Source organism: Mustela nivalis (assembly GCF_964662115.1).
Source record: "Mustela nivalis genome assembly, chromosome: 10".
Classification (NCBI taxonomy): domain Eukaryota; kingdom Metazoa; phylum Chordata; class Mammalia; order Carnivora; family Mustelidae; genus Mustela; species Mustela nivalis.
The window spans coordinates 105,342,122-105,367,387 of NC_139029.1; the positions used below are offsets into that span (position 1 = coordinate 105,342,122).

Here is a 25,266-nt window from a genome sequence, read left to right on the forward strand (position 1 = left end):
TTTCTGCAAAAATGACATTTATTGGAAGAGTCACCCAGCCAGAAAAACAGGGTTGTGGCTGACTTCAGTGACCAATCCCGTGGAGACATTCTCTTTGCCCCTCTGCCTGGTTTTCCTCTGCATGTCAGTCTCTCTGCCAGGTTTTATGCTGGTGGCAGAAACATGTCCTTGGCAGCCGCTGTGACTCACCTCACTCCGCACTCTATAGAAGGAAGGGGTTTGTATTTAATCCTAAAATTTTTAATTACAAAGAAAGGCTCTGAATGACTTAACCTGCTTGGGGATCCAACTTGATTTTGGACCATGTGCTTATAATGGAGGAGAAGGTGCACTTCCCAGTAGAGTCTTTTCTGGGTAGACAGAACAATAGATGTGCTCTGCCTAGAAAATCAAACAAATACAAATTAAATTGGTATTAAATACCACTGGAATGAAACAAAATGAAGATAACCAATGTAGTTTTCTACCGCTGGGGTAACATATTAAAAAAAAAAATTAGTGGTTTAGAATAACCCGATGTATTTTCTTACATTTCTAAAGTCAGAAGTCCAACATATCTCTTTGGCTAAGTGTCAGCAGAGCAGTGTTCCTTCTGGAAGCTCTAGGGGAGAATCCATTTCCTTGCCTTTTCCAGGCTTCCAGACCTCTCCCACATTCCTTGGCTCATGGCCCCTTCCTTCTTCAAAACCAACAACCTAGAGCGGAGTCATTCTCATTCAGTTATCCTTCTGGTTCCCTTCTGCCTCCCTCTTTCACTTCTAAGGACTCTTGTGATTACATTGGCCCCATCTCAAGATCAGCTGATTAACAACCTTAATGCCCCTTTGTTAAATAAAGTAACCTATTCAAGTTCCAGGAATTAAAGGTGACATCTTGGGACAAGAGGTAGGGAGGGGCTAGTTTTCCACCCACCACAGCTGGTAAGAGTGTAGTGAGTAGATCATCTCAAATTCTTCCAGTAAAGGTAGACATTCGTATAAAATTTTTGAAAAGAAAGTTGGTAGTTTGATAAAATTGGCCTTAAAATGTTCATATTGGCTCATTCAATGATTCTAAAAATCTGTCCCAAAGAAATCATGCTAAATATGTGCGGGGTGGAATTTATACGGGAAAATATTCATTGCCACTTTACTTATACCACCAAAAAACTGGAAACAACCCTAATGTCCAGTGGCGGTAAGGCTAAGTAAACTATATTCCATCCATATAAGGAAACATTTTGTTGACAGTTAAAAGTTTGTTTCTCAGAAGCTTTTAATGAAATGAAAATATTTGTATGCCCAGATGTTAAGTAAAAAGAGGAGGAAAACGTTTGTACTTTCTACTTGGTTTTACTGTGAACTTAAACTGCCCTAAAAAAAAATAAAGTGGGGCGTCTGGCTGGCTTAGTAGGTGGAGTGCACAACTCTGGATCTCAGAGTTGTAAATTTGAGCCCCATGTTAGGTGTAGAGAAACTTAAAAATAAATTCTTTAGAAGTAAATAAATAAAATAGGTTCCCTTAAAAAAATAAAATAAAGCCAATTACTTTTTTAAAAATAAGAGTTTCGATTTCTAGAAGAAAAACCATGCAATCCCCGTGTTCAACACAAAATTTTATAAAATCTGAATCATTGTGTAACACCTGTCAAAGCCTTTTTGTACATTTTTTGCTTTCAGTATTTGGAACTTGTTTTGACTTCTCAGTGCACACATTACAATGAGAATAAAAAAGAGAATACAAAGCAATCATAGATAACAATATACTCTTTAAAAAATGTCCAAAAAAATGGGGCGCCTGGGTGGCTCAGTGGGTTAAGCCGCTGCCTTCGGCTCAGGTCATGATCTCGGGGTCCTGGGATTGAGTCCCGCATAGGGCTTTCTGCTCAGCAGGGAGCCTGCTTCCCTCTCTCTCTCTCTCTCTGCCTGCCTCTCCATCTACTTGTGATTTCTCTCTGTCAAATTTAAAAAAAAAAAAAAAAAGTCCAAAAAAAGCCTAGAAAGGAAAATGTTAATGGTAGTCGTTACCCTGGGGGGGGGGGGATTATCTGCAGGTGAGTTTTCCCTGTGTATCTAGCTTTTATTTCTTTTTAAATTGCCCCTTAGGTGCAGAGAACTGGGTTGATGATAATCCTTCAGGCAGAGCCACTTTTATTTATTTATTTGGTCTGTTTTCTGGTTATTTTGATAATGGAATAAATACTCCCACACCTAACATTCAAAATGAAAGCACCCTAAAGCATACATACCCCATCAACACACTCTCCCTATTCAAGATATCTGTGAATCCACATCCCATATTTCTCTTTTCTCTGCTCTCCTTTTTATATAGTTTTATTGCATCTATTGTGGGATTGTCAACTCCCTTTTGAAGTCCTTTTCTTTCATTTTCTTCCTAAAAGTCTTGCGAGGAGGGAAGTGTTTATATTCATAGACAAAAAGAATTCTTCTACACTTGAGCAGGGAGGGTTGATAGAATAGTAACTGATGAAATGCCATTTTAACTATTTATTCTTCAAACTGTAATCATTCCAGTTATACCCATGCTCAGTTCAGAAGTTGTAGTTCAACACCCAAATATATGGTGATCAAATCCCACTCCTGGTGAAGGCAGGTGGTGAGAAATATGGGACGCAAGCCTTTCTTGTGAGGACACCCACTTTCCCTGGTCTCGTTCTCTGGTCTATGTGAAGATAGTTCCAGGTCATTTCTGCCTCATTAAACACAGTTGACCCACCTGCAGTCCAGATGGATAAATTCAATGCCAATAGTCAAAGCTTCTTTAGGTCAAATTAATTGCAGGGCCCCCAGCTGGTATCTGCATTCAAGGATTTCCCTTTTAACTCTTAAACACTTGGTAAAAATTTCACCTGGAGAATTCTTATGAAGATCAGTTACATATCTTCAGACCCATAGGTCTTAACCAAGGCCCCCTGCCAGAATCACTTAGAAGCTTTCACAAAATACAAACACCTGGAACCAACCCCATTCCAGAAGATTCTGTAGGGTTGATGCAAGAATTTTTTTTTTTAATTTTTATTTTTTATAAACATATATTTTTATCCCCAGGGGTACAGGTCTGTGAATCACCAGGTTTACACACTTCACAGCACTCACCAAAGCACATACCCTCCCCAATGTCCATAATCCCACCCCCTTCTCCCAACCCCCCTCCCCCCAGCAACCCTCAGTTTGTTTTGTGAGATTAAGAGTCACTTATGGTTTGTCTCCCTCCCAATTCCATCTTGTTTCATTGATTCTTCTTCTACCCACTTAAGCCCCCATGTTGCATCACCACTTCCTCATATCAGGGTGGTGCAAGAATTTTAAAGTACCCCCTGGAGGCCGGCTATACCCTCTTAGTTAAGAACCATAGTGTCAGACAATGCCTGGCCAAGGCTCATGCCTGTCTTTGTCTTCATCAAACTTTTTAAGGCCACTCCAGCTCCCTAGCTACCTAGCTTTTAGCCCTGTGTCTCAGGAAACAGATGTCCATCTTTTATTTTCCTCGTGCCTCCTGGCAAACTGACATTCACCTTCTGACTATCAGGAAAAGGGCCAACTATCCTTGAGAGATGCTGGTGTTGGCTATTTCTCATGTTTTGGCCACGGTGGTTTCCTGCAGACATTTTAGATCTCTTTCTTCTGGCCAGTGTCTGCTCTGTCTCTTTTTATCTCTCTGTCCCTTCCCATCTCTCATTTCAGATTACTCTGCAGGTCAGCTTTGCTCTTTTCCCCATGGAATAGGCACCTGCAGGCTTCCATCCCCCACTTCTGAGACCTAAGAAGCAAAAGGAATTCTCTCTCGAGGATTAGTTTGAAAAATTCTGCAGAAAGGCCTCATTGGAGGGGCAATTCAAGTAATGGCCTCAAGCAAGGACTCCAGGGCCAGAGTTCCAGCCCTGGCTGTGTGTACACAGCAAATTATTTAAACTCTTTGTGCCTCAGTTTCCCCAACTATAAAATAAAGATGATAACTGTACCTACTCAGCTGAGCTGTTGGGGATACCCGTGAGCTAATGACATGCTCAGAACAGCTCCTGGTATGTGGTAAGTACTGTGTACATAGGGGACCATGCCTCCTGTAGGCTACACAAGAATGTTTAAATTGGTTTATGAACTCAACTTTTGGAAAGTAGAAGAGATATGGTGAGCTCCGTTGTTGAACCCAATTCTAAAACATGTATCAATATTGGTTTGCAAGGTAGAAGTGATATCAGGGAGTCCTTTATGGTACAAAAGGGACTTGGGCCCATAGGACGTGTTTAGCCATGCTCATTTCACTTAAGGAAAGCAAATTTCAACCAATTGGGAAATTTGCATGAGTCAGAAAGTTCAAAGGAGAATATGGCTAAAGAGGGATATAAATCTCCAGGAATAAGCTTCTCATTATACAATCACAGATTAATCAAGTAAGCATGCTTGATCCTTCTCTCCTCCCCCTCCTTCATATGTTTCACCTCCTTCCCAGTACTGTCCCTATGACATCCTAAATTGGCCTTGGCCTTTCTACACCTCCCAACATTACCCACTCTTTACTTTTCAGCTGGGTTGTAGCTTCAGCTCCCCAACTGGCCTCCTCAAGCCAGCTCTGCCCTTTCTAGAGTTCCAATGTGTTCGTCACTCTCTACACTGTAGCCAGAGTGTTTATTTAGAAATAGAAATCTGATCATATTCTTGCTATCCTTGATCCCATCGCCACACCCTAAAACCACTCAATAGCTTCCTGGGCTCTCAGCATAAAGAAAAACAGCTCTAACAACCTCCCTGGGTCCTGCAGAGTGGGGCCATCACCTGTCTTTCCAGCTCCACCAGGTCCACCAGCCCTGACTCATTCTTTCTACCCACAATGGCCTTCCTTTGGGCCCACATGATCCTCAAACTTTCCTGTTCCACAGGGCCTTTGCATGTGTTAGTTTATTCGTGGAATACTCTCCCTCTTGCCTTAAAAAAAACAAAAACAAAAAAAAAAAAACTTTATTTTTCAGAGCAGTTTTAGGTTCACAGTGAAATTGAGAGCACAGAGAATTATCATATACCCTGTGTCTCCCTACCACACACATGTGTGCACACAGGAACACACACACACACAGCCTCCTCTACCATCAACATCTCACACCAGTGTAGTACATTTGTTACAATCCATGCAACACTGACACACTCCTATCAGCCAAAGTCTATAGTTTACATTATGGCTCACTCTTTGTATTGTACATTCTGTGGGCTTGGACAAGTGTATAATTACAAATATCCATCTAATACAGTATCATACAGAATAGTTTCACTGCCCTAAACATTCCCCATGTTCTACTTATTCAATCCTTCTTCCCCCCAGACCTTCAGCAACTGTTGATTTTTTTGTTTTTTGGCTGTTTTCATAGTTTTACCTTTTCCAGAATGTCATAGAGTTGGACTCACAGCTTGTAATGTGCAATCTTTTCAGATTAGTCTCTTTCACTTAGTGATACACTTTTATGAGTTTCCTCCATGTCTTTGCATGGCTTGATCACTCACTTCTTTTTAGGGTGGATAGTATTCCATTGTCTGGACATACCACAGTTGTATCCACTCACCTACTGAAGGGTATCTTGGTTCCTTCCAAGTTTTAGCAATAATGAATAAAGCTGCTATAAACATTTTTTTTTGTGTTGTGTGTGGACAAAGTCTTCTGTTCATTGGGCAAATACCAAGGAGAGTAACTGTTGGATCATACGGTAAGAGTGTGATTAGTTTTATAAGAAACTGCCGAACTGTCTTCTCCAGTGGTGGTACCATCTTGGATTCCCACCAGCGATGAAGGAGAGCTCCTGCTGCTCCACATCCTCACCAGCATTTGACATTGTCAGTGCTTTGGATTTGGGCCATTCCAGTAGGTGTGTAGGGGTATCTTGTCGTTTTCACTTACAATTTCCTAATGACTATGATGTTGAACATCTATTTAGATGCTATTTACCACCTGTTTTATCTTCGTTGATGAGGTGTCTTTTAAGATCTTTTGCTCATTTAAAAAGTATATTTAAAAAAAAATAAAAAGTATATTTATTTATTTATCTGAGAGAGAGACAGATTGCTTGGGGAGGAGTAGAGGAGTAGAGGGCCAAGCAGAGCGTGGAGCCCAACACAGTGTTCAATCTCATGACCCTGAGACCAGGATCTGAACTGACATCAAGAGTTGGTCACTCAACTGACTTGAGTCACCCAGGCACCCCTCTTTTGTTCATTTTTCAGTCGGACTATTTTCTTCTCCCTTTTTGACCTCAATAAACACTTCCTCCTCACCTTTTAGGTCTTAACTCAGTGGTCCCCTTTTGCATCTTAGACTAGATTAAAAAATAAAACTCATAAATTCTTAGAGGGCTAGGTGCCTCTTCTTTTTCACAGTTGTCAGAGTTGCAATTTTACACTATTTGCTTGATCATTTGAATCCTGTCTTTTTCCCTGACTCTGTAAGAGCACGTACCATGTCTGGCTTTGTTCCCTGGTATACCAGTGATGCTGAGCACTGTGTCCAACACATGGCGGGTGTCGCACTAGTATTTGCAAGGCAGGAAGAAACTAATAACCTTACTGAGAAAGAAGGTAAAGTGGAGGAGGAGAGGTCATCTAAAGAAACCACTGCTAACACAGAATGAGTCCAGAATTTCAAAGAGCACGTCTAGCAGTGGGAGGGGGTGGAGGGCCAAAAAAAAAAAAAAAAAAAGCCAAAAAGCACAAACCTGTAAGACTGATGTCAAGAATACTAATGCGTAAAAGGAGCCGAACCTTTCACAAATGGCTGAGACCACAGAAAGACTGATGTAGAAGATTATTTGGAGCAAGATAAATACCAAGGAAGAGCCAGGCCCCACACTTAGTGGAAAGGGCACAATGTTTAATGCACAATGTTTTTCTCTCTCAAGAATAGTGATTCTCGGGGCACCTGGGTGGCTCAGTAGGTTAAAGCCTCTGTCTTTGGCTCGGGTCATGATCCCAGGGTCCTGGGATCGAACCCTGCATCAGGCTCCCTGCTTGGCGGGGAGCTTTCTTCCCTTCCTCTCACACTGCGTGCCTCTCTGCCTACTTGTGATCTCTGTCAAATAAATAAATAAAATCTTAAAAAAAAAAAAAAAAAAGAATAGTTGATTCTCAAACTGGAAAGTGTAAAGGCAGATTCCGGAAGAAGAATATCGAGCCCAAGATCAGAGAAGAGGTGTGGGAGCATCTGGGCCACATTACACGAACTTCAGCATCAGATGAATCTCATCAGAATGTGGAGATAAGATTACAGAGCCACTGTCCATGAATTCTGAGAAATTTGGGAAAGGAGCCAATAGCCAGGGAAACACGAGATGTTTCTCAGTTTTCAAAAAGGGAAAGAATGTGCATTCGGTTTAAGTTTAATGGCCTCTGACTTCCAAATGTGACGTTGATTCACGGCACAAATATGTACTAGAAGTGTGATGGGGTACCTAGGAAGTGGAATTTTACCTCTTTCTACTTTGATAAGCCACCATTTCAAAGACACCCGCCAGCAAGGCGGAGGCAGCAAATCACCCTGGAGGAAGTCTTTGTTCCTAGAAATATGTCATGAATGGTACCCTTCAACTACATAAATGTAGGCAGCTAGGCATCATTATCCTGAGAATAGGATATAATTGAACATTTTCCCCGGATGTATAGCTTGACAAAGGCTGTTCTCCATATTTTTGGTATGAATAGCTGGTTTCTGGAAGGAATTGAACAAATTTGTACAGGTGCAAGGGGCCTGGGACAAAAAGGATCAGGACCAACCCCTTCTGTTTGAAGGAAGGTACTGTTAGATGTTCTCTGATGGACTGAAATGGTCATTATCTGACTAGGTGGCCAAGAACCCTCTACCACTGAGGGGGAGATGAACCAGGAAGGAAGGGAAAGTGTCAAATGTTGACTTGATTATTTTCCAGCAGAGTGTGAGGCTGAGGCTGATGCACCCTCCCGGTCCAGCAGCCCCAGAGAGTTTGGAGTAGGAGCCCAGTGTGGCTCATTCTTGTGTAAGCATGACACTAGGGAAGATTCCCGATGGCCTGTGCTGAGGGCTAGACCATTGGCATTAACGCAGCAGGGGCTGGGTGGGGCCTTCTGTTTTCAATAGTAAGACAGATGGTAGCAGCAGAGAGAGAGCCTGGTTCCCCAGGACGAGCAGTGCACAAACTGTACAGCCATACACAGCAGGGAGGTAGAAATTTTTGATTAGTTGATATACTGCGTTGAATGGTGGTTCCCACCCCAGCTCCCCAGCCCCCCAAATTCATGCCCATCTGAAACTTCATAAAGTGAAGTTATTTGGAAATAAGGTCAATGGAGATGTAATTAAGATGAGGTCATCCCGGATTAGGGCAGGCCCTAAATCTAATACAACTTGTACTCTTATAAGATGAGAAAGAAGGACCCACAGAGACATCCAGGGGAAAAGGCCCCGTGACCACAGAGACAGAAATCGTAGGGATATACTACAAGCCAAGGAACGCCAAGGATTGCTAGGAACCACTAGAAACTGGGAGAGAAATGTCTGGAACAGATCTTCTGGCAGAGTCTCTGGGAGGAGGCAACCCTGCCCAAGCTTTGATTTTAGGCTTCTAGCTTCTCAGACTATGGGAAATCATGTTTTTATTGTTTTAAGCCATCCAAGTTTGTGGGACTTTGTTCCAGCAGTCCTAGAAACAAATTGATTTGGGCATGTATGGATTAGAGAGATGAATCTGGAAAGTAAGAAATGATGTGAATCTTATTTAAATTCCAGTCTGGTAAAGCAGGTTACACCAGTTCCAAATTATTAAGCAGCTGTCTTATCTGTTCTGATAAATCAAGAAGATGCTGAAATGACAAGGTCTTGGAGTATTCTTGTGGCTTGACTAGAGAAATGTGGGTTAGAGGATAATACAAGAATGAGGGGTTTTAGCTCGCTGAGCCCTCAATTGGACCGACTGATTGATGCTGGCCAACTGAAGATGGCACGCCACTAGAGTGACTTGGATAAGACTTGGAATGTGTTCTTATCAAATATATAAGTAATACAGAGTTGGTAGGGATAACATGATAGATGGCAGGTCCCACATCCAAATTAATCAAGAGCGAGAATGAAGAGCCCAAAGCCCCAAGATGAAATTTGATGGGGAAAAATGCAAAGTTAAGGTTCAAAAAAGTCAGTGTGCAAGAATGAACTGCAGGAGGTCTGGATTGAGAACAACTCGTCCAGGGAAATTTTGGGGAGACTTACAGTGGATCCCAGCTTAAAAGGAGTAATTCAAAAGGAGAGAGTAACACTCTCTCAAAAAGTTAATGCAGTTTTAGACCACACCGATACAGATCCACTAATAACAACTAACTCTAATCGAGTTCTTCACCCATGGTTAAAATGATTTTCATATAAGTCATCAGTGTGCTTACCGGGAAAACCAATTTCATGGCTAGCTTTGAGACACGGGAATAACGAGGTATGCATACTGGTGAGGCGAGGAAGGGTTCCCAAGGAAAATGCTTAGAATATAGGAAAATAAAATGAGCAGCCTTGAGATTCCAAACTCTTCCTTCCCAATGGTACCCTTCTAGGCTGAGCAGACGGAGAAGCTGAAGCAGATCAGGCAGGAGCTGCAGGCAGGGCCCTGTGCCACACCAACAAGGTAGACCAACAGATGAACAACAGGCTGTGAGCAGAAGCAGTTCCTGACCAGCCCCAGCTGGGACCTCCTCAGCGGTCACCTCTGCCTTCTGTCCCATGCAAATATCTCTTGTGCCCTGCTCCCCCCAACACCCCCGTGCAGAAAAGGGCATTCTGGGAGTTGTATTTTCAGCTTAGGTCCACTGATAAGTGCAAATTCAACCCAATATCTGAAAGACTACTTATCAACTTTTCATTTAGAAATAGTATGAGACTTCCAAAAAAATTGCAAAAAACATTCCTATATACCCTTCACCTGGCCTTCCCAAATGTTAACATCTTACACAGCCATAGTACGATGAGCGAAACTACTGATCAACAGAAGAGATCAACAGTAATACCCTTAGTTATTTACAGATGCTATTCAAATTGAGTCACTTGTCCCACTCTTCTCCCTTTTCTGGTCCAGAACCCAATCAGGCTTCCACATGGCATTTACTTGTGATGTCTCCTTAGTCTCCTTCAATTGGAGACAGTTTTTCAGTCTTCTTAAAGATTTTTCCAGTATAAATCTGACAAACCAGAAAATGTCTAGAATGATGAGGGTCTGGAAAACAAGACCCCCAAGCAACGCTGGCCAGAACTGGAGCTGTCAGCCTAGAAAGGAGAAGTCTTAAAGGGGTACATTACTTGTCTTCAAAACCCTGAAGGACCCCCACGCAGAAGATGGAGTAGAGCATTCACTATTGTCTCTAGGGATGGAAATAGAACCAAGAGGCAGAATTACCATTCGGAAGATTTCAGCTGGGCGCTAGGCAGAACATTCTATCAGTTAGAACGAACCAGTCATATCCTGGGCCTTGGCAGAACTGAGCAGGATCCAGACAGAAGATAAGCCTGAGTAATAAGAAGCCAGGGAGAGGGAAAGGAGGGAGGTGGTGGCAGAGCAGAACAGTCGTGGGGCAGCGGGCCAGGGCCCTCCTGCCTTTAGGGTGTCAGACTCAGGGTAGGGAGCAGAGCAGACAAAGGTCTAACAGAGCAGGTTAGCAAGACAACAGCAGGAACAGTGGGCGCTTCCTCTAACAGGTTTGCTGCCAAAGTCCACTGTTAACTGGTAGCAGGAGGCTTTGCCTACAGCCCTCCCAATAGCTCGTATGTCCAGTCTTCTCACTCTTGCAAGACTCTCATGAGGGGGAGGATGTCCCTGGAGGGGCAGAGATTGGGTTCTTAGGTCTGGGAATTCCCAGTTGGGGCAGAAACACAGGGATGCCTCTTAGGAGGTATTAAGGCATGCTGGTGGCTGGAAACCACCTTCAGCTCCGGTCATGATCTCGGAGTCCTGGGATCGAGTCCCGCATCGGGCTCTCTGCTCAGGGGGGAGCCTGCTTCCTCCTCTCCCTCTGCCTGCCTCTCTGCCTGCTTGTGATCTCTCTCTGTCAAATAAATAAATTAAATTAAATTTAAAAAAAAAAACATTTGTTTAACTTCTGCTATGCGCCAGTTCTGTGTGGGACACTGGGGGCATAATAATGCAAAAAAAAAAAAAAAAAAAAAAAGAAGAAGAAGAAGAAGAAGAAAAGAAAAGAAAAAAGAAACAAACAAACAAAAAATCTCTCCTGTTCTCAAGGTGCTAGAGGTATAGTGGACGGTGGGGGAAGGGGGACGGAGGTAACAAAACAATGAAACCATCATTGGGTGAGACACAGACCTAAGCTAAGAAAGTTGAGATTTTCATTTAAAAGTCCCCAGTTGAGCAATTCCTATAGATGATTCAAAGTCATCTGTAAGGAATAAGTAAAAGTGATTTGAATTTCCACAGGCAGCTTCCGATTTTATGTGACTCATGAGAAATTCTTGGGATTGGAATCAGAGTCAATGGAATTCAATTTACTAAATACATATCAAGAGGAAAGGGCTCCATGCCCCAATACTTCATACTCCTTTCTCAGGCACAGGATTCTGAGAGCCTCTCTGATGAGTTGACGCAGTCCTACCTGTGGACTACTGGTGGGACAGGCCCCCCAAGAGCTGCCAGCCGGAGGGAAGGGGACTGTGAAGAGGAGAATTGACCACCATTTTCCAACTCAGATGCACCAGCAGGATGACCTGTGTGTGGGAGCCCATCTGTGGAGTTTTCTCAAGCGTGTGGCTGAGACCATGGGCGTGTTCCCTCTAGACCAGCCACCACAGCCTATGCAGGGATCCGAACTGTTGACGTCTTACATCTGTGAGGGGTGGGGAGGGGGGAGGACACGGTCAGTGCTCATGGCCATCAAAGGACCTGAGTTGCAGGCACGTCTCTGTCGCTCACTGGCTACCTGAGACGGCTCACTTCCCCAGCCACCGACGGCGGACCTTACAATTCCCTTCTCTACGAGGTTCTTCAGGGGCTCGCCAGCCGCATGGAGAAGCTCTGTGGGCAGCCTGTGCAACTAAGCAGGGCCATGTTTCCGGAACCAGCCCTGGCCACATTTTCACATCCTTAGATGGGGAAGCAAGCATCACCTCCTACTAATTTTGGAGGGTGAAAGAAATTGTTGACAGAAACTGAAAGCCCTCATGGTGCTGCCCTACTTTAAACAATCATTTCAGAGGGGTGGCAGTTAGGTGAGGCGGGCCATGAGGCCTCAGGCGCTTCTGCTGCCAACCGTGAGCGAGCTGTCGGCACGCGGGCGGCCTGGCGCGGTGCTCCGACTGTAGCTGTGTCAGTGTGTTATGATGCCGTCTCGTACCAACCTGGCTACTGGAATCCCCAGTAGTAAAGTGAAATACTCAAGGCTCTCCAGCACAGACGATGGCTACATTGACCTTCAGTTTAAGAAGAGTCCTCCCAAGATCCCGTATAAGGCCATTGCGCTTGCAACAATCATTTCTTTGCTTTTTTTTTTTTTTTCCTTCTGTCCTAACTTTTCTAAGCCTAACTGTGCTGAGAGCTAGGGTAACACGATGTACTCACAGGGTGACTGTAAGAATTAACTGAGGTATCGAGTGTCCGCTACGACTAAGGCTGGCCTGGCCTAGGCGGGGCATGTGAAGTCAATCTCCCCGGCTCCTGACTTGCTCCCGTCTTTAGCTCTATGAGCGCATGCAGTGAAAATAAAGACCGGCTGATAACAGCCAACAGTAAGTGAGCACTTACCATAAGTCAGGCACTGTGTTATGTGCCCCTTTGTGTTACCTCATTTCACTCTCACATCAGCCCTACGGGACGCACACAATTGCTATCCCCCTTTCACAGGAAGGACACAGGAGCACAGAGGAGTTCAGTAACTTGGCCAGAGTCACACAGCTGGGAAAGAGCGCAGCGGGCATGCGTATCCACATGTTCCATTCCTGAATGCTGTACGATGCCGCCTTGTTAGTGTGGCGGAGACACAAACTCTGTCCCAATCCAGCTTGGAAGCGGCTAATGGTAATGAAAGGAAGGTTACCTCTTCTTCTTCTTCTTCTTTTAATAGAGGGAAAAAGAGAACGTGAGCAGGAGCGGGACAGAGGTAGCAGAGAGTCTCAAGCGGACTCCACAACCCAACCCGATGCAGGGCTCGATCTCATGACCTTGAGACCATGAGTGGATCTAAAAACTGAGAACCAGATGCTTAACCGACTGAGCCACCCAAGCACCCTGAATGAAAGTTACTGCTAATTTGTACTAAACCTTAGCCCAAGTGGAGCTTAGTTCCACCTGCTTTTCTCTGCCTTTCTGAATCATCTGAACGATATGTTTTAGTCTGCTTGTCTCCCTTGATTTGTTTATACTGCTCACCTCCTTAGCAGTAATTTGACTTTTTATACTTTAATAGTTGCTAAATGATCACATGCTTGAGGGAGAGAGAGGGAGGGAGGGAGAGAGAAACAAGATTAACACAATACCGTGTATAATAAATAGTAGCCTGGGTCCAGCTGGACATAAAAACTCAGGCCAAACTGGAGGGGGCAGTTAGGCAGGGAGGAGGATCATTTTATGAGTAATATGTTCAGAAATAAACATTTGTCCCTGAAAGGCACAGTGCAAAATAAGAATTTTCCATGTCAAAGAAGGCTGGGGATGGTAGACACTGTAGCCCCAGACACCATGATCAGTGTGAAACAGAAGTTCCTTGTAGTCAGTACCAAGATGAAGGAGGCAAGGAAGATAAGACCTGGAAGCATCACCATAGAAACCTGTAGTGCTGGGAGATGCACCCAGAAGCACAAGGGAAGGGAGAGCCCAGGCCGAGGGTCGGGGGAGGGGCTGGTGAGCTGCATTTACTTGAAGGGCTCTGTCTGGTTCTTGGCCCTGGCATCAGAGACAGGAGTGTCTGGTTTTCATATAAACCGGGGTGTACTCTTCCACACTTGTGCTTTGGGCACTCATCATGCCCTCTGGTGAGCACCAGGATGCAGAGATGAACCAGAGTCCCTCATCCAGGAAATCCCTGCTCAGTAGGGAGTTGACTTGTCCCTCTCCCTCTGCCCCTCCCCCTGCTTGTTGCTCACTCCCCCTCTCAAATAAATAAATAAATAAATAAAATCTTTAAAAAAAAAAAAAAGTGAACCAAAGATCATACCTATCCTCAGAAGTTTATCATCTACTGGGTGCCTGAGTGACTCAGTAGGTTTAGTGTCTGCCTTTGGCTCAGGTCATGATCCCAGGGTTGTGAGATCGAGTCCCACATTGGGCTCCCCGCTCCTTGGGAAGCCTCTCTGTCTCTCTCTCTCTCAATCTCTCTCATGAATAAATAAAATAAAATACATTCTTAAAATTAAAAAAAAAAAAAGAAGTTTACTGTCTACTGGGACAGACGGACCTACAAGGATATGACAACACACTATATATAATGATTGCTTTTATGGACTTGGGGAAAGCACAGTGAAGAGAACGCCAGTCCCAAGATGATGTCTGGGCTGCAGCTTGGAGCCCAGTGTGGTGATTCCTAGGTGGGCAGCCCTGGAGGGTCCTCATTCCAGCAGAGGAGACTGCATCTGCAAAGACACAGGGATCTGAGCAAGTCTGGCCCGCTCTGGAAAGCATGCTGTTGGACGTGACTGGAGTGGAGGGTCTGTATGGGAATACAGGGATAGGTGGGGCAGGAGGGGTGAGCAGAAGTCAGGTCATGCATGCATATGCCTTTAGTTTATCCTGAGGGGGCAACCTCCCCTGATGGTTTGCTAAGAAACTTGAACAGGGTGGGCTCTGCCTGCCTGTTTGCCACGGGTCCCAGGAGCCGGACTTTGCCATATCTTTTCGAATTACAGGTCATAAGCCATTAGTAGCTAATGAAACCAACTTAATGCTTTCAAACCATATCTTTAAAAAATAAAAATGAAATAGACCAGAGCAGTGCCTTTCATGTGACCTGTCATGGATGATCTGTTCCTTTTTTTTTTTTTTTTTTAATTCCTTCGTCCTGGACTGATACTTTAGTAAAATGTAATAAAGCAATAAACATGAATTACTAGCAAAGGGATCATGCTCTTGGATGCCACACCAATCTCAAATTGCTATGGAAATGTTTTTTAAAACACTCTTTAGCAGCTTTATTGAGATATAATTTACACAGTATACAATCCAGCATTTCAAGTGCACACTTCAATGATTTTTAATATATTCACAGAGTTGGGGCCCTGCCATCACTGCCAACTTTTGGAACGTTTTCATCACGCTTGAAAGAAAACTTCTACCCATTAGCAGTCAGTCCTCTTTCCTCCGGCAACCCTCGGCAATCACTAATCTGCTTCCTATCTTTATAGATTTGCCTGTTCTGGGCACTGTGTACAAATGGAATCGTATGTGATCTTCTGTGATCGGCTGCCCTTTTTTTAAGCATAGTATTTTCAAGTTACGTCCCCATTGGAGTACAGGTCAGTACCCCAGCTCTTTTCATGACCAAACAACATTCCATTGGATAGATAAAGCACATCTTGCCAACCCATCCTTCCATTGACGGACATTGGGTTGTTTCTACATTTTGGCTGTCATGAATCATGCTGCCCGGAACATTCACAGACAAGTTTTTGGGGGGACATATGTATTCATTTCTCTTGGGTACAGACACCTAAGAGTCAAGTGGCTGGGTCATAGACTCTGTGGTTCTCCTTCTGAGGAACCCCCTATGTTTTCCTGAACAGCTGCACCTTGCCACATTCTCACCTAGTTTCTCAATGTCCTCATCAACACTTAGATCATAGACATCCTCATGGGCATGAAGTGACACCTCTTTGCGGTTTGCATTTGCATTTCGCCAATAGCTGATATGTCAAGCATCATTTAATACCCTAAACACTTATTCTGAAGTTCTGCCCTTATCTCCCCTCTGGCGATAAGTAGTTCGCGGACCTCACCACGAGGAATGCTGGGCTGGAAAATGTGAGTGTATGTCACAGAATGAGGGGAAGTGTTGCTTCAGAAAACTTTTGTCAGTTACATACGTGCGTTGATGTGTCTGGGATTGAGATGTAAAATGTACTTGTGTTCCTTCCTAGCTGAAAACCTCCCCAACATCCATCTTCACGGAGAGTGAGACAGACCATCTTTGCAAAAGGTCCCTGTGCTTCCAAACACACAACATGGCAAAGTGCCACTCCCAAGCCCTGGGAAAATCTGATCAGCAGCTTCAAGATAGGAAGCCAATCAAAAAGGGTTTAAATCCCAAAGCAATTTAATTAAAAAATAAAATAGACCCACTCTTTTGAACTCCGTGAAAAGTTTAAAAGGCTATTTCTCTTCTGTTTTACTGATCAATTAATTTGATAAAATTTTCAAAACCTGATGCTCTTTCATGAAAACGTGATTGTGTGTGTATGTAGCACTCGTTTATACGTGTGTTCATGTCTTCATGGACAGGCACACACGTGCAAATGTCTTTGCTTTAACAGATGGTGCTGCTTACCCCATATTCTCTGCAGCATTATTCACAATAACTAAGCGGTCCATTGAAAGATGGCTGGATTTAAAAAATGTGATAAACGCATACAGTAGAACATTATTCAGTCTTAAAAAAATATAAGGACATGGGGCACCTGGGTGGCTCAGTGGGTTAAGCCTCTGTCTTCAGCTCAGGTCATGATCCCGGGGTCCTGGGATCGAGTCCCGCATCGGGCTCTCTGTTCAGCAGGGAACCTGCTTCCCTTCCTCTCTCTCTGCCTGCCTCTCTGCCTACTTGTGATCTCTCTCTGTCAAATAAATAAATAAAAATCTTTAGAAAAAAAAAATAAAGACATCCCATCACCTGCTGCAACATGGATAAACCTTGAAGACGTCACGCTGAGTGAAATAAGCCAGTCGCAAAAGGAAAATGTGTGGTTCCACTTACATGAGGTACTGGGGTGGTCAAATTCATAGAGACAGGAAGTGGGGTGGTGGGGGCCAGGGGCTGGGGGAGGGGGCATCGGGAGTTTTTATCCAGTGAATTCAGAGTCTCAGTCTGGCAAGGTGAAAAAGTGCTAGAGATCCATTACTCCACAGTGTGAAAATGCTAAATATTGTTAAACTATACACTTAAAGACAAAAATGGTGAAATTTATGCTATGTATTTTTTACCACAATTTAAAGTAAAAAAAAAATTTTAAGATTTTATTCATTTGACAGATTTATTTATTTATTTATTTGAGAGAGAGCACACAAGCAGAGGGAGCAGCAGGCAGGAGAGAGAGAAGCAGACTTCCCACTGAGCAAGGAGCATGATGTGGGACTCGATCCCAGAGACTCTGGGATCATGACCTGAGCCAAAGGCAGCCACTTCAACAACTGAGAAACTCTGGCGCCTCTAAAATAAAAAATTTCTAAAAGACAATGCTCCTTGGAAGCCACATCACTTCCCAGACAGAACCTGGGTGTGGAATGCTGACACAAGTGGCTTTAAACCCCCGCTCTATCTCTTCAAAGTTATGAGCTGGATGAAGGCTATCAACCATTGACAGCTGAGCTGTTTCAGCAGAAAAATAGCTGGTTCTCAACGCCGACAGGTGGGTCAGCTGGGAGAAGAGCGCCCAGCAGAGCTGGAGAGAAATCCCAAGTGTTGTGCCTTCCACGTGCAGGAATGCAACCTGCAGCCCCTTCCCATCGCACCCCTGCCTGTCCGTTGTCTGATCTGGGGCAGCCAGTTGAGAGAGTTGTGGCAGTAGTGCCGGGACCCCCTGTGCAATCACAGGGGGCCCCTCTCCCCTCGTTTTGAGTGACTCTCAAAACAAGATCTCTTGCTCCTTGGAAAATTCTCTGAAGCTCGGAAGCATCCAGTCTTGGGGTTCCTTGTGAGAGTCTTTTACTAGCTCAGCCTGGCTTCCTGCCTCCTCAGAGGCAGCCAGAGACAAACAGTGGGATTTTAGGTGTGTTCCAAGAGCAACAGTGGGGACTTTCTGTACCCAGGAAAACTCCCTGGCCAGTCAAGTCCTCATCCCTTGGCTCAAGGCTTTGCCCTCATAAAACACACACATTCCCGAGATCATACTAATACTCTTACGATTAAATACTTCCACAGTTTCCTGAGTTTTCATACACAGGATACTTATCCAACCTTATCACTGCCTGTGAATGTGGGGTTATAATCTCTGCTTTTACAAATGAAAATTTTAATGAGCACCTACTACACTTCAGGCACGATTCTAGGCTGTTTCTCCCAGGTTAGCGGTCTCTATTTAGTAAGTGGCCCAGGGAAGACACAGAGCCTGGTCTTCTGCATGCGGTGCTTTCCCCAGAGTCTTTTGCGTTTTAGTGTGAACCATCAGGCCCCTTGCAGGAAGCAGGGTTTCCTGGGGCAAATCACACAGCAGAAGGGTACTTAAAAGAGGCAGGCCCACCAAACCAAGGAGTGTGTAGTCGGGGGCGGCAAGATGAGGGAGCCACAGGAATGGGGAACCCAGGACCACCATGACCTCAACTCGGGGACAACATGCCCTGCCTGAGGTTGCTGGGCCCTGTCCGTTATGCGTTAGAGTGGCAAGGTGCCCGCTGGAGAGGCAGACAGACATGGACTAAAGTCTCTGTGTGCCTCTGAATCTGTACGATGCGATACTCTGAGTGTCCCGCCCTTGGTGCTTGTGAGGATTCACAGAAACGATGTATGCGAAACATTCAACACACCCCCTGAAGGGTGGTGAGAGCTTGGGGAGTGCCCCCAGGGCCACACCGGTTCTTCCCTTTGGGGACCCCTACCCCAACCTCCCTGTCTCATCCAGACCTACCCCAGGCAAACCTCCACCCCTGAAAAAGCTGCAGGGAATTGCATTAAGATGAGGGCGGTGCGGACAACAGGGAAGGGAGAGGAGCAAGGCGGCAACAGAAAGATTCCACCACCTCCCTGTCCTCACTAAGGACAGGCTGACCCTCAGGCCTGGCACTGGGGACTAAATCTGAACTCCCTCTTTCCTGTTTACTCCACCAGCATCTTGGCATTCAACTTGGCCCGAGGGAGAGGAGCTGTGGGTTCGGCCTCAGTCCTTAGTGTTGCCCAAGGCCCTGGGCTGGGAAAGCCACTGGTCCAAGTCTCCCAGAGGGGCTGTCCCATCCTGTAGATGGGCTAGGAACACAGAAGAAAGATCTAGAGCTGGTAGGTTATGGGGAAGGCCTTGCTGGGTTCACGCTATCCAAGGAGTGTTCGACACAAGCTCAGTCTGATGGGGTATCAGACACCTTCTTTCTACAGCTGCTAGTCACATCCAGATGAAGTCAGGGGTCCTTGGAAATCTTATCCTTTCCCACCTGCCCTGGAATTTTCTCATCACAGTGGGGAGTGTCCCACGGTAGCTGCCAACTGTCACTTGGGGAGATACCCTAACCCACACCCCATCCAACTCCAGGTCTCTTCAGCAAGACAACAGAGAAGGGGTCTTCCTGTGGAGGCAGTATAACATGGTGGGAAGACCAGGGGCTTTGCAGCCAATAGACTTGTGTTATAGCCATAATATTTACTGAAAGTTCTTCAACCTTTTGAAACATTGGTTTACTCACATCTGTAGTGACTATAGCAACAGTTACTCTGTAAGGTTGTTGTGGGATTAGAAATAAGATGACATGGGAAAGTACCTAACATACTGGGTACATATAAAAGATACCAATCCATGTTGTTTCCTTCCACTGCTTCCGGAGGGCGAGTCACAAGCCATAGCTCAGTCAATCAACCAATTAGCATCCTGTTCCTCTAAGGGTGTTATTTGGTGCCCCGGAAATGATTAAAAGGAGAAGAAGAAATTGTCTCAGCCCTGGAAAAACTCCCATAATACATAGTCCATAATACATGGACTCTACTTGCAAACCAAGATGGTGTCACCCATGCCTCCTCTGGGTCCTGCGGACACTGGGAAGCCACGAGTGCTGCTCTCCGGGGGCTGGCGTGGCGACCAGGAGTTACTTTTCGAGAAGAAAGTGGGGGCTGCCACACTCACTCAGGGCATCCTGTCTTTCTGCTGAGGAGGAACTCCCCAGATGGGTCTATTAATTATCAAAGGCCCTCTCCTAAAACGAAGCCATGATTTCAAGAAGGCTCTGGCTGTGTCTGCCACAGGCAGAGTTGCACCTCTGCCAATGGGGCTGCCATGGACAAATGCATTCTCGCTGAGGAAGGGACGGGGCCAGTGCTCCTCTCCATTAGATCCCTAGGCACGGGGTGGGGGTGCCCAGCTGTTACTGGCACAAGGGCAAGAAGCTGATGACAATTTTGTGCTCAACGATGTGAGACTCTGGGCACGTGCAGGCACAGCTGCGATGGGACCCAGGGGACAAAGTGAGCCACCCAGGTGGGAAAGGCCACACCCCTGATGAACGTATCTTGCCCTCCTGTATACTTGTATACCTTGTATACTTACCTCCTGTGGGAAGTAATGGCTGGCACATAGGAAAGCTGTTAATAGCAAAAGAGCTGAGCAGACACAGGAGCCACACTGCCTAGGTTTGGAGCAAGCCACTGAACTTCACTGCTTTAGTTTCTTTGCCCGCAAAATGAGGATGAAGTCCCTGCTCCCCGGCAATGCGTGGAGAGTGCTGGGGACAGGGCCCAGCACAGGGAACGTTCTTTCTACATAGGTGTCAGCTGTTATTTTTTTCGGTCATCTAAAATATTTGCCTGTCAGTGAATTCTACCACATTTTCTTGTATCATTACTGACTTAAGAAAACCTGGCCAGCTCTTTTTCCATTATCCCACTTCCCATCTCTATTTCCTGCCCATTGGCTATCATTAGGCCCTTCTTGGGAGTGGTGAAAACCACGTTGAATTTTCAAGCAGCCGCGGGAAGGATGGACGTGAGACAAGAGTGGTGAGAAGCTGAGCGATGGCTAGGACCCTAGTACTAGTAATAATTTAGCTGTGGTGTGAAGAGGGCACAGCTGTGGATAAAATCCCAGAAAACTTTGAGAACAGGCCCTAGTTCAAAGCTACCTTGAATCAAGGGTAAACAGAATTCGGTGGTGACACTGATGATCAAAATAAGTGGCCAGGGCACCTGGGTGGCTCAGTCGGTTAAACGTCTGCCTTCGGCTCAGGTCATGATCCTGGGGTCCTGGGGTCGAGCCCCATGTGAGCTCCTTGCACAGAAGGAAGCCTGCCTCTCCCTCTGCTTTCCCACCCCCACCTCAAGCTCGCTTTCTCTCTCTTGCAAAATAAATAAATGAAATATTTTTTAAAATGGCTAAAATTGACCATCAGTAGTATTCTATTATAATTTACTCATCTTAAAAAGAGAGGAAGAAGGGAAAAATTGACAATCTCATTTTATGATTAGTTCTGAGGCAATGGGTTTGGGTAAAGTTTGCAAATACTCTCATTTTCTACTGTATCTCCATAGATTGTTGTCAATGAGTTAGTTCCAAAATAATTTACAATTTTTTAACATTTATAAAAGCATTTTTGGTTCACAAAGCCCACTTACACAATTGACCTTATTTTTTTCTTCACAAAATTCAGCTGCACTGAAGCTTCGGCTATGAGGCACGATAACATACTGTTTAAGAATATGGCTCTGGAGTTGGAGACCTGGCCTTCTAGCTGTGTGACCTGTAGTAAGTCACTTACCCTCTCTGCACCCCAGTTTCTGCATCTACAAAATGGGGGCAATAATACAACTCCGGTCATGGTCTTGCTGAGTAACATGGTAAGTCCCCTACAAAGGTTAGCCATTGTCATGAACATCCGGAACTTTACAGTGTACAAAGCTCCCTCCCTTTCTTACCTGACCTTCTTTGATACTCACACATTTGTCACACAAGCCCTTGCAATCCACCCTGTAGTTAAACCACAGGCTGTCCAGGTACAGTATTCCTCAGGAATCGCCTCCATCTCGAAACCCAGGTTCAGTCAGGGCAGTGATGTTCAGTACCATCTGTAAGAGGAGAGAGGGGTGGACCTGAGTGAGTCGCCCTGCTGAGCCCTGGAGGCATGGCATGAGCTCAGTTCCCCATACCCTCGGGCCCCCTGATCTGAGTGGCCTTCTAACTTAAACCGTTCTTCAATCATCTGTCCAGGGCAACAGGCCAGACCAGAGCTGCACTGAGGTGCCAGCCTACATGGCCTCCTGGCCGATGAGAGATGCTCTTTCTCTCCACGCCAGAGTCTTGGTCTCACATGGCTTAGCCTGGCCCTGCTGACTGGAGGCTCACAAAGGGGCCCCCACAAACAGGGCTCCACAAGAGAATCTGTCTCATGGCCTGTTTTCCTCAGCCATGCCGCCGAGAGCTGCACAGAAGAAGGAAGACAGCCGTGACCAGAAGGCAGACATAAGCACGGTGTACCGGGCCCAGCTGCCAGGGCTCAGGGGCAGACGGGGTCCCGCAGGGAGAACAGGGATGCTGCCAGACTCCTGGGGAAACAGAAGACTTCTAAGAGATGGACGTTTGGAGGAGCAGTCTGAAGGGGTGCCTGGGGAAGGGCAGGGTGTGGTAGGGATGAGAAGGGACCATGAATGCATGAGGCAGGCATGGAAATGGGCTCAGCCCATGGCAGGGCCAGCAGCGGTGACCTGGCTGCAGTGGAAAATCCCCACTAGAGGCGAGAACTCCATTCAACAAATATTTATGGCACCTACTCAGTACAAAGAAGCGGGCCAGGCTGAGTCACTGGGCACGGCCCTGTGCTGGCACCATGGCATCACTGACAGAGTGACTTTCAGGGTCCCTGGAGCAGATGAGGGGCTGGGAGAGGGTGCAGGAGCCAGGTCAGGTGCCAAGGGCCCCCTGGGCCCAAGAGACACCTCAGCCGCATGGGGACGTGAGCTCAGCAGCCCACTGGGGGCCCCCACCCTTGGCAAGAACTGCTGAGTCACAGACCCCTCAGGACACTGCCAGGGCTAAGCTAGGGTGTCCCTGGGGGCTGGGGGAACTGAATCTGCTACCATAGTACAGCTCGGAGAGAGCAGGTCTGAGGAGAGACATCACCAGGGGCTTAGAGCTACAAAGTCACTTTTCTTTCCTCCTCCAGCCTCACCTCCTTGAGCAGGCCCAAGCGTGGTGTGTGGGGCAGGGGGGTGAGGGAATGTGAGGGTGTGGGGGGAGTGAGGGAGGTGCAGGTGGCTCTGTCTGCTCCCTTCACCTGTTTTCCACCCTGTCCTTCTCCCCACATCCTCAGGTATCCACCCACTTCCGGCCTCCCTAACCAGATGTCCCACTGTCCTATTTGCCTCAGGGGTCCTATCCCCCTGGTCAGGGTGCACAGGGTACCCTGGCCCTACCCCTCCTGCATCATGGTCCCAGCGTCCAGAAGCAGCACTATAGCACCCTGCCATTCTAGATTCAGGCTTTGGGCTCAACACCCCTGGGATCTCCAAGCAGGCCCCCAAGACACAGGTTGGGCACCAGTGGACCCCAACCAAAGTGACCCCACAGAGCGGATAGTAGAGGTTAGAAGCCTCATCTTCGGCATGAACACTGGCCTGCCTGGTGAGAGCAGCCTTTCTGGGGCGCTTCCCCAGGAAATGGCACCTGAAAAGGTCAGCGCACAAGCGGGCTGTTGCCACTGTGTAAGCCCACGAATGCTGCAAATTTGCAGAATTATTTACAGACTGCGAAGCACGGTCACATCTGGTCCTCACAGCAACCCCAGGGCCGCACTGATCCCATCGTACCAAGAAGGAAACTGAGGGTGTTAAGTGGCAGCTGTCAGGTGACAGAACCCCGAGCCCAGGCCTGCCTGATTCCGGGACCCACACTCTTTACCTCAGACTGGGGTTCTCTTACTCCTCACCCAGCGTCAAGTCCAGGGGATGGGTGGATGATTGCAGCCCCCTCTAAGGCAATCCCCTCCCTGCTCAATAGTCTTCATGCCTTCCCCACTCCTTGTGCCTCCTCTGGTTACCCTGGCCCCTGTGTGCCACAGACCCTTTGTCTGGAAATCCCCTTCTTGTTCTCTCTTCACAGCGAGTCACTACTCTTTCTTTAGGAAATGTCACCCCCTCTGTGAAGCCTCCTTGTATAACTGGACAGAGCCAGCCCCTCTCCCAGGGCCCCCACATGTCTCTGCCCCTGGACCCCTGCATGCTTGGACAGGGACTCACTAAGCAGGAATTGACCACCTGTGCATCTGTGCCCTCCACTCCGCCCATCAGCCTAAAAGTCCTGTTCCTCTCTGTCCTCAGTGGCTGCTGGTGGATGGAAGGGAGGAGGGAAGAAAGGCCAGCCAGAGAGATTGGTCTTGTGTCATTAAGAAAGAGTTTGCATCAGGAGGGGCACCCTGTCATCCTGAGAAGTGGGAGAAGCTGAGGCCAGGAGAAAGAATGACTTCACTGAGGCTCGAGCCACCCGAGGGTCACATGCCCGCCTCATTCCAGCCTCCCCCGTGAGGACATTACTCAACAGCCCTCAGCTCCACCCCTTGTCATTGCTCTACTCAAGGAAGGGAGTGCTCATGGAGTCATCTTTCCTGCCCCCCGCTTTTTTTCCACTGTTCATGGAGTCTCCCTAGAGCCACCTTTGCCCTCACTGCTGTTCCTGTCCCTCTGCCCCCAGAGGAGCCTCCTGGGTTCTCCCTCTGACCTCCCTCCCCTCCTCCAGTGGAGCCAAGGGAGCAGCCAAGCCTGAATCAGTGACTCACTCTGGCCTTCAGGGCCCTGAGTTTGGTGAGGACAGTGGTGCCAGCAGTCCTCTTGCCCTCCCTTTCTAGAGCCAAGGGCCAACATTCTAGCCCTGCTTCCTGCAGAGCCAGACCATTCCCAAGTGGGACCCTGAAACAGAGCTCCAGGGAGCCCCAAGGGAAGGCTGTCCAGACCTGCCGAGTGTCTGAGCCATGACGTGGATAACCTCTGACAGCCCCCACCTACACGATTATGCCCCTCATCCTCGCCCTGCTGGGATGCTTGATATTCTACCACTAGAATCCATTCCTCCGACAAAGCCCTAGGCTTTAGCTACCTTCTTGGGAAGCCCAGCTGGTGTTGGTTGGTGACTTACATCTCTCTGAGGAGCCAGCTGGCAGAGACAGAGCCTAGAGGAAAGGGCAAGTCTGGAAGAGGGCACCGGCCCCTGGGAATGACCTCAGAACCAAGGCTGCCCTGGGCTTCTCAGGCTGGGATGGCCAGAAGCCAATGATACCGTTACCTGAAAGAGAAAGGAAATGCAGGGCGCCTGGGTGGCTCAGTGGGTTAAGCCGCTGCCTTCGGCTCAGGTCATGATCTCAGGGTTCTGGGATCGAGTCCCGCATCGGGCTCTCTGCTCAGCAGGGAGCCTGCTTCCTCCTCTCTCTCTCTCTCTGCCTGCCTCTCTGCCTACTTGTGA

At 46.8% G+C, this 25,266-nt stretch overlaps 1 long non-coding RNA gene across 2 annotated transcripts; it reads right to left on the reverse strand.

Moving 5' to 3' along the window:
- On the reverse strand, positions 1-25,266 carry LOC309842764. 2 transcript variants are annotated; one of them, XR_014299762.1, is made up of 3 exons: positions 25,090-25,266; positions 21,756-21,884; positions 1-381 (listed from the first exon to the last, which is right to left on the reverse strand). It is a non-coding gene; the product is annotated as an uncharacterized lncRNA (long non-coding RNA). The 2 variants fall into 2 exon arrangements; XR_014299763.1 differs by lacking the exons at positions 1-381; positions 25,090-25,266 and adding exons at positions 14,408-14,556; positions 22,294-22,486.